The sequence below is a fragment of the Leptosomus discolor genome, chromosome Z (assembly GCF_034619465.1).
Source record: "Leptosomus discolor isolate bLepDis1 chromosome Z, bLepDis1.hap2, whole genome shotgun sequence".
Lineage (NCBI taxonomy): Eukaryota > Metazoa > Chordata > Aves > Leptosomiformes > Leptosomidae > Leptosomus > Leptosomus discolor.
This window is the reverse complement of record NC_141419.1, coordinates 63,413,689-63,431,839: the sequence shown is the minus strand read 5'-3', so window position 1 is coordinate 63,431,839 and position 18,151 is coordinate 63,413,689.

Genomic DNA, 18,151 nt, shown 5'->3' with positions numbered 1-18,151 from the left:
TATTCATGAGTGCTTACAAGGGTTGGGGAGAGGGACAGTATTCTGTTAATATCTTGGCTTCTCTGTTCAATACAGCCTAATGCTCAGGAGCTGGGTGGGAGATTTCACATGTTGATTAAGCGTCTTCCAGTGGCATTAGATATAACCAAAATGGGCTGCACACATTTGTCAGGAGGTGTTTCTGTTGATATCTAAATATTAAACAACTGCACTTAAGATAAATTGGTTTGCAGTTAACTTATTTTTCTCCTACAAATGTGTTTCAGTCAGCATGTCTGCTATTCAGAATAGGTAAAAGAAAACTGAAAACCTCAAATTGTTCACACAAGCAGCAAGATAAGGATAACAAAATCTCGTTTATTGGCATAAATGGATTAATCACTTGTGGAAGGAATTCGCTCTGTGATGTACTCCTTGCATGATGTTGGTTAGATGCAGATAACAGCAACTGTCTTTTAAAAAAACCCAAACTGATTTTAACTGCTAATGATGACTGGAATCAATAATCTGATCTGGAATGTCAAGCCATATGGTCTTACATTTCCAAGGCAACACTACATTTGAACACTGCTCACACCTTTATATTTACAATATTATATCCTAGGTACTAATTGAGAAACAATTATTTTTCTCTGAGGCCTTTTGGTAATCTAAAATTTTAGGTACATATTACTTCAATTATAAATAGCCCTTTCCTACTCAGCTACCACAACAGTATATGGTGATCCCCTGTATGTGACCACCAGAACTGTGTAAATTTAAAAAAATTCTATAGAAACTAGAATATTTTCATATTTCATAACAGGTTTTCATTACTTCCAATAGTCTTAACTAAACTGAACATTCTTAGTGGAGAATATGTCATAGTTTCAGCTCTTAATCCATTTTATTTTGTTTGTAGACTGTGCGTACAAGAAATAGAACCTGTGCTTCCAGCTGCAACACAACATATTTATTGATGATTTATTGATCCAGATGTAATGATAAAAAGTCACCTAAGTAAGCAGCAAAACTAGACTCCACAGAAGTGGGCATTGAGTTAAAAGGTGTGTCTGCCAAAGTGTACCACAGGGAAAATGCTGGAAGCCTGGCTCATTGTTGGATAGACATTGCCTGGATTTGATGTGTGTCAGCCTAATATCTGGCTCTTTATTTATTCAATATCTCAGTTACTGTGGTGAGCTGGTAATTCTATTTCTCCTCCGCTGATGCAGGCATAGGCACGAAGTCTTCCACTTCTCCATGGGTCTTCCACACTGCACTGGCAACATAAAAGACACTGATAATGTAAAAGCTGACAGGACTTAAAAGCATCTTTTGCCACATTTACTATGCCACAGTGATATAAGGGAACCTTCTTATCAGCAAGGGTTGGTTACTATGCAACTTCTATGCTTGTGGGTATGACATAAATAATAAGAGCTGAAAAAAGTTGCCCACAGAGGCAAGCCAATATCCAGAACACAAAACTAATCATGCCTTCTTGTTGAAACACATTACAAATACTAATACTATTAGATCAAGAGTCACTGCAGGAACTCAAATCTATGTGGAAAAGAACAGTACAAAACCTGATGGAGAATCTGGGGCATTGTGCTGGCACTGCCATGCATAAAATTTCATTATATTTTTGAGTTTCTATGCAGACCTATGACCCACTTCTGTTCCCACTGAAATCCATGGCAGATTTAATAGGTGCTCTATTTTTTCATTTTAATAGGCACTCTATTTATAGAAAAATGTGTAACTTAAAACTCTATGAATTCTAGTCTTGCTTCACCTTCTGCTCCTCAAGGGACACTTCCTACTGAAGAACTAAACGCTATTCCACAGTAGTAACTGAAAGTAACGATACATTGTACCTAAAATACCTATTATAGCATGTTTAGCAGATCATCCTACAGTGTAGAACAGACTTTTTTCCTAGCTACTAAGATATCATAATCAGAGTTTGTCATTAAGGTTGTACCTGGTTTTGACAGACCATCCCTCAAAACAGAATAAATTTTTTTATACTTCCTCATCTTTGACTTCCACCAATCAGTATTCATCAAAGTGAAGGCTATCAGAAAAGCCACTGATGAGGCATGAAACATGGAAAACGTGGAGCCACTTCCCTTTAGTCAGTCTTCCACCTTCTTCTGCAATGTCATATGTTAAAAGCTCATTCTTTGATACACTCCACTTTTAAATTTTTTTTAAAGTGATCTGAGAAAAAACCTTTCCCGCTAATACATCTGGGAAATATCAAGGTCATTTCCATTCAAAAGATTTCGCTCTTTGATACCACATTACTCAAGATTCAGTTTCTCTGATGGGACTAATACAGCTTGCAGGACTTCAGCAAAGGAAAAGTAACATGAGGCAAAAAAAATACAGGTCTGTTTCATAAAATTAAATAAATATGTATATAAAAAAGTAACACAAAGATATTGTCAAGATAAATTGTGGTGATACTTAAACTTAGATTTCAGTTACTCCTATTTGTTGCAAATCAGTGCCCGGATCCAGCATGAGTCAAACTGGAACTCAGAAGCTATGGCCCACAACACCTGTGCTATGATGTGCCTCAGGAAGGGCTTAGTAGTTTGATGCTGAGCCGTACAGGCATACTCAAAGAGTGGTAGGCAGTGTGCAGGGATGGTTGTAGAGGCAGCACATTGAAAATTGGTGCTGCACTGCTGAAAAGACTGGTCTCGCCCCCTTCTCCCTGCCCACAGCCACCTGCCCTCTTGTGCCAGTGCCATCACTCATGTGGCCACACAGAGGGCTGGGTCTGGGAAACTGCTCAGCTGAAAGCTAGCAACAGCAAAATGACTGGGTTTTAGCCAGGTTGGTCCACCAGCCCAGTTCTCTGTGTGGCTGCGCAAAACTCACACTTTCAATGGGAAGCCATGGGTATCAGTGGCCAAGCACGGAGGCTGGCATGATGCCACCTCTTTCGGAGCAGCCTGGACTGCAGCTGATTAAGCAGCTGAAGAGCTACAAGTGGGTAAAACTGTCCTGGAGCTCAGATGCGCCTGCAAGCCCTGCACTAGACAAGGCTGGCATAACAGTTCCTTAAATACGTGTTAACATGCTTTTAAGTAAAAACTTTAACCTTCCTTTTTGTGGCCTTTAACACTATTTGAATGACCCAGTCCACAAGTAATCTACAAGTTTGCTTAATTGAACCAATTTTGTTTAAAAGAACTCCAGAGCATGCTATTTTCTTAACCTCTGTGTTACAGTGGATGCTTATCCAGTCCTGGGACCCTTTTATGGGATGCACATAAACAAGCTACAACAAGCAGATGTGAGCTCGCTTTGCCTGCACACCAATCTAATGGGCTTCCAGCCAGCTCCAAACTGAAAACCCTTGTGACCTTGTTAGGGTGACACTGTGCCGGAGCTAATAAGCTGTGCTGTGCTCAGAGGCAGAGCGAGCTGGGCTGGGCTTCACAAACATGCTTTTGAACTGGGAGCTGGCTTGTGTCCAGGCAGCTGAATGCATATGCAGAGGGTATTCGTGCATGAGTGCAACCAACCGTGTAGACACATTCACAGTATTATCAGACTGAAGGCTACAGCTTCTCTCCAGAAGATCTGCAAAGCCTCTATTCTAGATTTCAACATATATGCTCTGTGTTTCACTCAACCTTCTGAGCCAATGGAAACCTTTCGTGTTATACAAGCTACTCAGTCATCTTCTGGCATTGTTTATTCCTAACAAATCCTAGGATCGATTTGGCTGTCCCTTGTTCAGTAACCATCCATCTCCATCTAGTTTGAGGAATATTCCTGTAATGACAGGTTTTGCAAGGCATATGAGACACCATCTTGAGTCTTACAGTTTTGTAACTGCCATGTCTCAGAAAGATAAAACTTGGCCATGTTTCTTGTTCAAGAAACCTATGCACTATGGAAGCCCTGTTCATTTAAGCTTGTCTTTTTAAGACATCAATAAACCTATAAATATTTTGACCACGTAACATAGTTAACAAGTGCTTTAGTTCCCATTACTTTACTCACAGCTCAGCACAAATCAAAGCTAATGTATTTTCTAACTTGGCCATTATTGGTTTTACCCAGTTCTTACTGGGTACTTCAGCTGGGCTGTTACAATTATTTACCACACAACCATTGACATAAGAGCAAGTATTACTTGCATTATTTTATATACACAACTGGAACTTTACTCCAATCTTTCACTTTCTCTCCCTGCCCTTTTTCTCTCCCCTCTAAGGCTAGTGACAAAGCTGGATGTCCTAATGCTCCGTAACTCTGAAAACATGTAAGGTTATGCAAACAGAAAGCAAAATAAGTGTAGAAAAACAAATTGAAAAGCAAGACCATACTCTGTCTATACATAAGAACAATAGACTATAAAAAGTGCAGAGCAGAAAGTGACAGTTGTTATTAGTTGTTAGAGAGCACTTAAAGCAGGAAAGAGAAATCTAAAAACAGTAGATGAAGGGGAGGGAGAATTAGGTCCACTATTGTGTCAGTCAGTCAGTGTGGTATTTCAAGTGGGCTATAGGCACACCATGTATATTAGGCAGGTATTCTGACAACTTAGGTGTGTCTGGCCGCATGCTAGATGAATGTTGAATTTTCCTTTAAGAAGTGAGCATGAACAACTAACACATGTAAGATCTCAAAAAGAAATTCAAAGACTTTTCTGACTAAGTTATGAAATAATTCTCTGCCTTTACTGTGTAATATCTACTTAATGTTAAGAGAGGCCAGCTTTAATATACAGTGCTAGGACATACTTAATTTTATACATACTGGTCACAAGCAGTTTCTTCTTTCTTTTTGAAATTGCCTGTATTCTTTGTCATTCCATATCTTGCAGCCATCTCAGTATTCATACCAGTTTATTTAAAATTGAATTAGGAATTCTGATTTGTAAGCAGGACACTGTGAAAGTGAAACTCTATTAAAAGGTACCAGTATTGATTTGCCTTTAAACAGCCAGAAAAACTCTACAGGCACAAAAAAAAATGTATTTAAGCATATCAACTGGCACAACGAAATTAGAAACTTTGAAATTATTTAATTAAGCAACTGAAGTTAATGGCTGAATGCAGTTTGCCTGCAGCAAAGGAAACAGCTCAGTTACCCAAAATCCAATAGCAAAAAAGAAACAATCAATACTTTCCCCCTCTGGGAGTGGAAGCAAGTAACAGCTGCCACACTGTATATATAACTGAGATCTGTCTTAGGGACCAGTATTCAGATTCTCATTAGAATGAGCAAAGAGTGTTTTTAAACTGCCTATGTGACACAAGTGCTTGTAGTGAGAGTTAAACAAGCAACCTAAACTTGATCCTTTAAACTCCCCCTCGGTACCCTTACTCTAACTCACTTAAATACGCCCATAGGAGATGCCTTCAACAGGAACACCATGAAATCTGACAACAAGGAAGAGACGACTATATAAATAGGGGGATTCTCACAATCTCCAAGGAGGGCAAGAGCTGGGCCTAAATGTACACAAAACTCACCTTTATTGCTCTTGCAAGATTTGCACAGTTCTTCTGCACTTGGTGGTAAGAAATTTGTGCTAACGTAACTTTGATTATAACAGTGTGGCATACTGCATTAGCAAAAAATACCTTGTGGCCATGTTTTTAATATGCAGTACAGCTAATCCGGTCCATATGGGAATGGGCACCAGGCTCTTTATAGGGTTCTAGCTCTATCACTCAGAGAAAGGATCTTAACTGCTGCTACTCAGACTTTTTGCTCTGTTGCAGAGGTCCTGCCGTGACAGTGGGAAGGTTGTTTAATCTCTCGTGCCTTGAGATCCCTCAGCCTGTAAAGCTGAGGTAACAGAAAATCCTACCTCCAGTCGCTGCCCTGATGGGAAATACATTAGAGACTGTGAGATGCTCAGCTTGTGATATAGGCCATGACTGATCACTGCAGTTACACCGTTATCCTTAATCTAGGCCATTAAAAGTAAATTAAGGCTCTTCGACGTCCTTAGTGTTTCAAGAAACAAGAGTTGGGAACTATTCATTAATTATCAAGCTGTTTTCAATATTTCACACTTTTCAAACTTTTTAACATTTAAATAACAACCAAAAAAAAAATCCAAATAAAACAAAGCTAGGCTAAGCAGTGCAGGTGAGAAACATTAATTCAACTGAAACACTGTACCAGTTAAAAATGGCAATCTAAATAATACTGAAACACAAATTCCTTTCAAAACTGTCACAGATTGCTGTTTCTGTATTATAAAAATGCACTCAGCTATCCTACTGTGCTGGATGTTAATATGTAGGGGGTTTTTTAAACTGAAATTAGATTACAATGTTAGTAGGTCATAATGGAGCTATTGTTCTCCTACGTGTACCTTTCTCTGCAATTCTGCTGCTGATAACAATTCAAATCAGTGAATTTAGGTGGAAGGAGAATGCTATACCTTTATGTCAAGTCATTTAACAAATGTGAGTGTAAAGAAACAATACTCTTTAAAACAGCAAGCGCTCAGATAAGTATTTCCTTCTTACTGTAACACCAAAGACAACAATCTCAGGCATACTTCTGGTGAGGCAAGCTCTATAAAAGCATACCCAGTCTGGCCTTTCAAATCAGAGGTGTGAGGCTCACCGCTGGAAAAGGAGAACAGGGGAGACTTTCATGACAAAGTGAATTTGTCCATGAATGCAGCATTACCACATTGCCCCTGCACACACGGTTCGGGATGCTTACATTTCAATGACAGAAATCTTGCCTTGCCACATGAACTTGCTGGAGTTACTACCTGGAAAAGGTGGGACTGAGAAGGAAGAGGGATGTTCCTATACTGTGCCAGCTCTCTGCCCTGTGACATGGTGCAGTAGGGAGTTGTAGTACAGGACTGTATCTACTACAGCATGGGTCAACCACTTGAAAATAATCGTCTAGAGCTTGCAGAGTTCCCTACTACAGGGGTGGCTGTTGTTTGACTTTCATTGCTCTGTAATCCACAAGAGCAGATGTATAATTTCATGGAAAACTCTATCTTGGAGACAGGCACAGGGCATGGGCAGGAGGCTGGGAGGGGTCCAGCTCGTTCCCCTGCAGCAGGGTTGGAGGCTGGAGTGGGGCAAGCATGCAGGCCGGCGTCACCACCTGAGCACACAGGAAAGGGAGCACGCCACTGGCTGCCATCCCCTCTCTGCCTCCTGCCCTCTTGCTAGCAGGGGGTAGATTTCATCACCTGCCTGTGCCATGACTTTCACATGCAAGGAGCCTAGCTGTCAGTGTGTACGCTGGGCGTTTTATTCGCAGGACTCAGATCCTTTGATTTCTGGTGTGACATTTTTGCCTAGTCACATTCAGATCAATTCATAAGGTGAATTTGTGCATAATCCTGGGACTGCTTCTGCCTCACAGAACAGCTGTAACTGAAGTTTTCACCCCTGCTAAGTGTCCTTGAAAATTTCTTCATACATTAGATAAGCATGCTGCAAGCATCTGGCTTGTTTAACCAAGAATAAAACCATGTAGTTTAAATTTGCAAAGATATACCCACAGCCTCTTGTTCTTGTCCAAATCTTAAGACAAATATAGCATCCTAGCATACTGTTAACTTCCTCCCAATAAAGCTTAATGTGTCGTAAATATGAGAGGATAGCTGTAGATAACAAACTGAAGAGTCAACAATGTCTTGCTGTTGCAGGAAAAGGCCTGGAGTCTCCATTGTTGAAGGACTTTAAAAACATGTTAGACAAACATCTGTCAAGAGCAACATACGAATATCTGAGCCTTCCCTAGAGGTAGGAGCTGGATCGGATGACTCTGGAGGAGCCCTTCTAGCCCAGTTTTTCTGTAGGTCTGCCTTAAACTACTCACCTCCAGCTGCACTTAGCCAGATGCTGAAGGCAAATACTGACATCAGTTTTTGCTCACCTCCAAGTCTGATAAGAGTCTCATTGGGACCCATGAAAAAAACAGGTGAAGACTTTATGATTTTATTTACTACTATCATCAGTATTAATGATTAATAATATTTAATACTGATGAAAACAGCTACAAAATTAATAACAGTAAGAGTCAACTCTGTCATAGCGGCAAGACAATTCACTGCCCATTTACATCATTATACTTCAGGTTTCTAAGGAGCAGCTTCACTATACCTTTACAAATATTTATTTTCGAAGCTTTCTTTTTGCTTGGGATGATCCAACTCCAGATTATACCACACACAGAGAGTGTTATATACATCCCCTACACAGGCAGATATATAGTTACTTACCAACATATGTTTGCAACATTGACAGAATGTTTCAATTCATGGATATTATAACGGCTTTTTGTTAAAGTAATTGACTGAAATATTAGTGAACTCTTCAAAAATAAGAATGAAACTAATGAGCAAAGTGACCGTATAACCCATCTGTTAATGCAAAGCTAAATAATATAATATCCTTGGCCAAAATTGAAGCCTGCAAAGAAAGTCTGTTGCTTCATTTATATCCATACTAAAATCAGAACTACAGCATCTAGCTATATGAAGCCAGCTGCCAGGCATGCCTTCGGCAAGATGCTGCTCTGAGAATCGTTACTGCCTACAGTTACACAGGGGTGGAAAGCAAAAACCAGACACATTTACTGAACCAGAGGCCTGCAGTTAGACACATAAAACTCCTTAACTTTCAGACTGAGCAGCAAGATGCTTCTACTTAAGGTCCAAATACAGAATCTGGACCCCAACATTAAGCACAGGTGTATAAAAATACTGACTTTATTGAAGAATTTGGATTCAAATTGGACTAATGGGAGAAAGTGCACCAGAAACCGCATAGAAAATACTCACATCAACATTTTCTTAAAAAGGCTGAGACTTTATTATTTGTCCAGACCTAGGCAAAGCTTAGACAGAAGCTCAGTTAGAAAGTGTCATTCCAGTTGGCACAATAGAAATTCACCACTCTTCCCTTCACTGCCCAGGGCGTGGGGGCAGAGCTTTGTCCCTGAAACAGGGATGCTCCAGTTTGACAAGTCTCAGGGTGTCTGGAAAGATTTGGGTGCTTACACTAAAGCCCATGTCTTTTTTAGCCCCAAGGCTTTCTCCCTCACATGCAGAGCTCCTGGGGATCACTCATCCAGAACCACCTTCTGAGACAATAACTGCATTCAGAAGTGGAAACAAATAAAACCGTGCTAGGGACTCCATGCTTCAGTGAGGCAGCAGAAGTGGGTAAACAACAAGGAATGAGGACAGTTAACGTGGCAACTGCCTTCCTGCTGAACCAGTCCTGTGGTTGTCCCTCAGGCTCATCTGCATGAGTTCTTTCACAGAAGTGTCCCAAAGCTTGAATTATTGATATCTGTGGCGCACAGTTTGTCAGCAGGTACCAAGGACTCCGTCCTTGCAAACTAAATAAGAAACAGAGCAGATCCCACAGCCACTAACAGCCTGCTGACAAAGGGCTGAATCTTGCTCTGACCTTAACTCTGCAGATGGACCTTCCAGCTCTGGCTGTAGAGCAGCATGCAGCACAAAGCTGGTCACTTTTCCATTTTGTAGTTAAAGTGTTTCACTGGGGCTGTTTGTCTGGAGCCTTACACCATCTCTGAGCTAACTTTCAGGTTAAAAGCAGGAAGTCTCACTGCTTGTTACTTGTTCAGAGCAGTACAACAACCATGGAGAACAGGGGCAACCGATCAAGTACCAGTCTCTTGATGACACCCATGGACAGCATGGAGACCAGTGCATGACATGCAAGACCCTGGGAACTCACACACATTGAAACATGCATTTCCTGACTTTGTCTCAACATAGGAATGACTACCCAGTAAAAACACCAAGATAAAATAGAGGTGGTTGTTCTTGGCTATTTGTACTAATGAGGACCTAGAAAAGCTGTTATACTTTTCTAATTCCTAACATGGGAGGACAAAGGATACGGGAGTTTTCCTATGGGGTTTTTTTGTGTTTTTCCCTGGAATGTTGTAACAACACAAGGGCTTCTGCCATATCCAAGTCAATGCAAGTAGGCCACAACCCTCATTTCTTTTTTAATCCAAATAACCCAAGTAAAGCCTAGATAAGCCCCATACCTCTATACACCTGCTGGAATTACTCAGAAAACATAGCAAGAAACAGTGCAACACACATAGGAAGAGGAAACAAGATATGGTCATACTGGACTTTTTTTGCATGCTGGCTTCAACCATGGGCTACAGCTGAAGTATCAGAACATGACATGCCTTTTACTTCACCTCCTTCTTAACTGAAGGGGGTCCTTTTGGCAACTTGCCACCAGCACCAGTGACACTCAGTGTAAGATAAGCAGTGCACCTGAACATGACAATAGAGATGATAATGAGAATGTGCTTGCAAAGGGCTGAGTAAACAGCAGTCAGAGAGAGATGGGACATGCTGGGAAAACCAGAGCAGAAAACACAATTTCAACATAAAAAGCAATGAGATTGACCCTCATCTCACTGAAGCCACTGGGACTTAGAATCCTGGCTGCAAAGACAAATGATATCCCATTGGAAGAATGTGACTGGCAGCTGTAGAAGGATGTGGGATTTTATGAAGACGATGTAGAGAAACAGACTGACTTCTGTAAACTCTCAAAATGACTAGCAGCTGGAGAACCTCAGCTACGTCACCTAATCTGTCCAGCTCCACTTTGCAGGAATACCCACGGCCTCGGTAGCCCATCTGCAGTGACGTTGCACTGCCCTCTCATTCACCACCCAATTACTGCTCTCATTGTAAGAAACACTTTCTTAATGACTTGAGACTTTCCTGTTTCAGCTTCAGGCCATTGCACCTTGTCTTTCCTTCTTCTGAGAATGAGGATAATTCCCTTCTTTCATTTATACTATTATCTCTGCAATTATTTATAGTCTGTAACTGTAAATCTCCTGAGTCCTCCATTTAACACAGTTCTTCCAGTGTCTTTTTCTGAAGTATGTCTTACTTTTCTAACATCATCCATTATTGGCTTTGTATCTTCTCTATTTTTTAAAGTAATTTTTACATTATGGGGACTCAATTGTATTCACCATTCCAAATGTAGCTAAATCACAGCTATAGGAACCAGAGTCTCACTATTTTAATACTGTCACCTGGGAAAAGGTGGCTGTGTTTTATGTGACAACGAACGATAGATTCAAAAGACAACCTAATTTTAAATGGCAAATCACACATCCTAAACTTAGAAGTGGAGGAACAAAGCTCTGAACATTCCCAGCATGACCAAAATATTGCGGTTTTCTTCAACCATGAGATAAGAAACACAAGAGCAAGCAACCCTTGTTAAATTCATAACAATGACAAAATCAGTCTGAAAGCAGGATTTCATAATAGAAACCATTAACAAAACATTCACACTAGGTGACAGTGATTCCCTTTTACATAAATCAATATAAATTTAAAATGTAAATAATTGAACATTTTTTCCCTGAAAAAAGGCTAAAAGCTCAAATAATAATAAGTAGTATTACTTATTATCTGGATAGAGTTTATTGTACAAAACTGCTGGTATTTTTAAAAAATTTCCTAAATTTTTTTTTTTTTACAAAAATCTGGCGATCTATTAACTGCTGTTCTGAAGGACAGTCCCTTGAAGATGTATTGCAGGCCATAGAATGTCTCTATTTCCACAATATTTATCACTAAATTACTTGAGCACTTTCCAATCATTAGTAAGTATACCCCCTGGAAATGCCTTCTGACACTTGGAAACAATTTTACCTCCATTTTACTGGGCAAAGAGGCATAGAAAAATTGAGCTGCACAAGAGAAAAAATGACAAGCCCAAGCCATAAATTGAACCTAGATGTCCTAAGCTGCTGTTCAGTATCTTCACAATAATATTCTTAAGAAAAACCAGCCAAGGTAGCTGCAGTTGAAAAGCCGAAGGAATCACTCATTATATGCAAACAAGATTTACCTTCTTGTAACAGGAGATGCTAACCTGTATTGGCGCTGAAATGACTAATGCTAACTACAGAGTTCATGATAAAATGGATCTCCAAGGAATAGCAGAGACATGAGAGAATAGTAATTGTGAGAAAAACACAGCTTTGAAAGGGTACTTGCCTATATTTTAAAGCATTCAGGTAAAATGAAATAATGGTTGACAGTGTAGTAGTTTTGCATATTAATGATGTGATAGACTTGAGGAGAAAAAAAAGAGATCAAAATCAGTCTGGAAAAGTAGGGCTCTAACAGAATAGACTTGGACTCTGCTATGGGCCACCAGATATGGTGACTGACAGGCATGGCTCTACAGTGTTACAGGGGAGAAAGGTGTGTCAGAGCAGTGTATTATTGCAGAAGACTTGAACTTCCTGTACACAGAGAACAAATACTACTGATAGCTGTTGGTTCTGGCTACTTCCAGACATGAGTGATGGGTGTATCTTCACCAAGTAGTCAATGAACTGTGGTTGAGTTTTAAGTTTGTTTTCCATTAAGTTTTCCATAACAGATCTGGTGAGATCTGGTCTGAATGACCATGGGCTGACTCACTTTAAATCAAATTAGGTGATACACAGAACTAAGTTCCCTATTGTAAAAGATCAAATTTTTAAAAAATCAGAGAACTAGAGAGTTTAAGCATTTGGAATTCCTTCAATTGCTCATCAAATGTATTAATAAAGAAAAAGAAAGTGCATTGTATATGATATTAAGATTAAAGATCCTCTGAGTATAACTCTCTAACTAAATTAATACTTGATTCACTTTTCAACAGGAATAACGACTACATAGTCAAGGACGGTTAAAGGAAAAAAGGATATAGAATAAGAATTATCAAAATTAAATGGAGGTGAAACTCCTAAGATCTTACAGTGGAATAGGCAGTCTCTATCCTAGGACACATGCTATAGGAGAACAGAATGAATATTGTTTGTATTCAAGTAAGAAAAGGGGAGAAGTTTCTCAAACTGCTCAGCCAGACAGACCTCTAGTCTGACTTAAATAATATACAAAGTTTTAGGACAAATACAGAAGAGAAGACATCACAAACTTCAGTGTGCTTGGAAAATGGGAGAAAACACAATATGGATTTACTGGAGTTAGATTGTGCCCAGCTAACTTGAGTCCTTCTTTCTGTAAGTCACCTGAATTTTTTATCAAACTATCTAGACAAAGTCCACATGGGACTCAGTAAAGTATCTAACTGAGTCCAGCACAGGAGCCTATACTTAAGCAGCAAATGATGGCAATTTGTACAAGAGCTGCCAGATGGGCAAGATACCTTAAAGGGAACACGAGGAATAATGTTGAAAGGAAAACATCAGGATAAAGGAGGTTACTATGAGAGTTCATCTGTGATCAACCATGGGACCAATCTTATTTAATATCATCACTAATCTTATTTAATTTCTTCAGCAACAATCTAGACACAGAAATTAGGAAGCGGTTAACAAAATTAAGGACATGAAGTTGGACAGCACACATACTGAATATAAATAAATATAAATATAAATAAATAACAGAAATTGCCTATGTCTGTGAATGGCCATGCAGATGTCCATCTCCCCCCTTTGATTATACAGGTAATCTTTCATCCCAAGTTAAATACTTAGGGTAGGTGGGTACTTACAACAGAGACCATGACACCATCTGATGCAGCTGGAAAAAGGGCATACAGGGTGTCAGTCAAGGTATTTCTAGCAAGGAAAGTATTAATGTCAGCTTAATGTCAGCATAGGAGGCTGGGTTGAGACCTCCGGTGAAGCTCTTTGCACCATCCACCTTTCTACTCAGTCAAGCCCAGGAAAGGTGTATTCAAGCTGGGAGAAGGGCTGATGATCCCAAGCACAATGGTTAGAAGTATGGTCCACTGGATGGACCAGTGAAGTGCCCAAAAAAATTTGGCTAGTTTAGCTTGGAAAAAAGGGGTCTGAAAGGGGACAAGGAACAGTGTCAGGCAGTTACTGAAAATCAATGTCAGTAGAAAAGTGAACATCCATCTCAGAAGAAATAGAATCATAGAATGCATGGGGCTGGAAGGGACCCCCAAAGGTCATCTAGTCCAACCCCCCTGCAGTAAGCAGGGACATCTTTAGGTAGATGAGGTTGCCCAGAGCCCCATCAAGCCTGATCTTAAATGTCTCCAGGGATGGGGCTTCTACCACCTCTCTGGGCAAACTGTTCCAGTGCTTTACCACCCTTATGGGAAAGAACTTCTTCCTAATATCTGACCTACATCTGCCCATTTCTAGTTTAAAATCATTGCCCCTTGTCCTATTCCTACATGCCCTTGTAAACAGTCCCTCCCCACCTTTCCTGGAGGCTCCCCTCAGGTACTGGAAGGCTGCTATAAGGTCTCCCCGGAGAGAGAGGAGAATGACCTCTTCCCTTTTCCAGGCTGAAATGAACAGATATAAATTCTGTGTGGAAATTAGAAGATAACTACATATCCCAGGAACAAAACATAAGGGTACCTCGATAAGGTTTACAGTACATGTCATTGTGAAAAAAGAAAGAAGAAAAAGAAATAATTAAGAAACCCTCCACAAACAACCCTCTAAAGGGTTGCAACATGATGCACGATCAATTTATGGTTTACTCATGACTTACCTTTCCACAGCATGAGACTAGACTAGACGTAGCTTTCCCTTCCAGTCTTCTGTTCATTATTATAAAAAGACACTTTTCCTTTTGAAAACAGTTGTAACAAGGAAATAATTGTTCTTGCATGAATAAAACATATTTGTATCTATGATATCCAGGTATGTCCTAAGATAGCCCAGGACTAAGAAAGCCAATTTCCCATCAGCAGAATGAAAGTTAGAGTCTATATATTGCTATAGACAGACACTTTTGTATTATATTCTCGAAATAGATACAGAAACTGTATTTCGTGGTGTCATCTCATTTCATAAAAGCAATTTCCTTGTAAGCAAATTCTAACAATATTTCAGCATGCAGAACAATATTATCTTGCAAAGACATCAATACTGATCAATTTCAATGTAATTTAAAATTTAAAGGAAGTGCTGTTATACTGCATTTCCTCAGTTTGTAAATCTGTCTACTACTTCTTGCAAAACACCACCTGCACCAGAGAAGAGCTTGACCGTTTGCCTGTTGAATATTCCACCTCCTCCCAAACAACAGTATCCAAAAAAAAAAGATTGTGAAACTCAAACATATGGGGAAGAGCAAGGGCTAGTTAATGAAAATGGCAAGAGTTTACAACACCCTAAAGGATAAAATACAAAATTTGCATGTAAAATACGAGTAGGCAATGTAGAGTGCGACAACAGATCATTTTTGAAGCAACTATGGGACACGGAAAACACAACTCACTGGCTCTCCAAATAACTGATAAGCCCAGGGTAGGTCTCTCGCCATGTACTTAGTTTATTCTTTTTTCAACCACCAAGCGCCACAGCCTCTCTGCCCAGAACATGCTCCCACAAGATGGTTCCATGCTGCTTACCCTTCTACAAAGGTGCACTTTTCTGCCACATTTGTTACCTTCTTTGCAAATCAAGAACACATTCAGAAATTTCTGTATTCAGGCTAATACACTGTACTCTATTTCCATATTATCCTCCAAATCTGAACACTCCCAAAATGTTCCAGATTCTCTGCTCACATGTTCATGGGAAGGGAAAGCAGTATTTCTTTTCACACACCTGCAGGGACACCCTCATCATTTCAGTGTCTGATTAAAAACTTCTCTGCTAGCATGCAAGCTACGGTCCATTCCAAGCTTTCCAGTAACATTTCTTTTTGTTCCCTATCCTATTTCCTATGCTTTACAGGCCCTTCACCATGATCCGAAGTTTTAACCTGTCTAATTAATAATATTCCTTATTTTTACCATGCCATTTTTCACCCTTTGCAAAGAAGAACACAAATATTAATATCCTGTTCCACTTAATATACAAAGTTTCTGGAACACAAATGTCAGGTTTCCCAATATGCAAGTGTACTTCCACAAAGGTGAACATATACACGGTTAATCATGAGCGTACATTAAAAAAAAGCAAATAATCTTGAAATTGCTCTTTTTCCACTGGAACTTTTTTTTTTTACAAACATGTACTTCTGGAAGAATTTTAGTAAGTGTTTGTATTATGTAAGTCTCACAGGAAAACCTCATCAGAATATATCCCAGCCATGGGAAAAAACTCATCAGCATATACTCCAGCCTATGTATACCGAAAATAAATCTTGTGGTATTAGCACGATCAATTTATATTGGTTTATTACTAAGCATATAGAACTGATGTCACATGAGGGTATGATGTTCTAAAGAGTATCTCATTTCTAAAGATAAACATGAAAAAGTGGAAGTAGCCACACAGTTGCAAAATGGGTGAGGCTGTATTTTGAAGCCACATTCCGTCCCAGATCTGACAGAAATGGAAGCTCTTTTCCCACCACAACTAAAGTTTTATTGTGTGTTACTGGAAAAAAAAAAAAAAAAGCATAGTGGAAGTTTTTGTTCCAATGCCTGACTTACTACTTTCTCATTTGCAAGTTTATGCTCTGCATGCATGGCACAATACCACCACTGAAACATGGACTTGCAGTTTGAAAACAAATCAAATACTTCCAGGTTCTAATCCTAACATGACTTCAGCTATTGTCTTCCAACACTGTAACACTAAATTATGCGTTTATGCTCATATCATACATGCTAGATCCTCACAAACCAGGGAAACCCATTAGTAAGTGACTATACAAAGAAAATTGACTAATTTGTATCACAGAAGAGGAAATCCTGTCCTCACGGAAACCAGCAGCAAATTCCAATTGATGCTGGCAGGTCAAAAATTGTATCCAATTTTTTTTCCGTTGTGAAAAATATATTCAAGAGAGAGAAGTATTTTTTAACCTCTATTAGAGATGAAGTATCCATGTTTCTTGTACCACTAATGATAAAAAGTATTGTAAAAATTTGTATTGAAATCACCAGCAAGACACCAGTTCTCTCTGACTCCTTTTTTACAACTCAGATGATGATGATGGGAAGGGTAAGGGGGACTTTTTTGTGAGTTAATTTACTATTTGTTAGGTGCAACACAGGCAAGGTGCTTTATCAGTGCAAAGTTGTTTGTTTGTTTGTTCTCCTTTTTTTCCCCAAAGCTGCAGACAAAACATAGAAGATGGACATGAGTAGCACTTTTAACAACAGTATAAACCTTCACATAGTTTGCAGAGAATTCTTGCCAAAAAAAAAAAAAAAAAAAAAAAAAAGAGAGGCCAATTTGTCCGTCAGATACAGCCTTGCAATCACACGGATTAGAAGGATTCATGCACATACTTATTTTAAATTATTCCCAAAGGATGCATTCTGTCTCTCTCATGCTCTGTACAACTCCTCTGAAGTCAGTAACATAGATCCTGGCTCTGCACTTCCAAAATACAGCCGTGAAGACACCTCCTTCGACTACTGTCAGTTCAGGCATGCAATGACCTTATAAGCAGTTAGTATCTTTGACAGCAGCACACAATGAAGAAAATATTTTTGCAAGCGATCCTAAGGCAGGATGCTATCCCACGATATGTAGCTGCTGCTTTTCTACTTGTGAAGCTTTCCTTCTCTTTGTCAGATTAGGTTGCATACTGTAGACATATCGCCACTTCATGTCCTTCACCAAAGGAGCTGGAGGCGAAAGTCCCATTGATTTAAGACCTGAGGGTGAATTAATATTCCCAGTGCCTCAGGAACTCATTTAGAAATGGAGGCTATAGGGTCTTTAAGGCAAAAAGAGAAAGGAACACAAAACACACTGAATTCATATTACATGTACTCCAGAAGGTCCTTTCTGTTCTTTATTTTCTCTTGTAAGTTGACTTTACACTCTATAACCAACAGGGTAAAGTAATTATCCCAAAGGATCCAAACCTACGATAAAGGCCAAAGGCATTACCAGGTGAATTGATGTTGGAACATCTCTGCAGCCCAAATATCCACCACAGTTCCCAAAAGGAAAGGTAATACAATGCCATTTATTGTTACTTGGGTCATTTTTTAAGGCAAAGATAATGGCTAACTGGTTCGCTCAGCTTCTTGGCAATCTTTTCCAGCTTTTTTCAGGGGAACATCACTAGACATTCAAAAACATTCACCAGTTATGGGTCAGAAAACAGGATGGAGACTTGGAGACTTCCCTAAAAACAATTAGCAGTAATAAAACTATTATGCATAATACTTAATACCACCTACCATTTGACATTTTACAG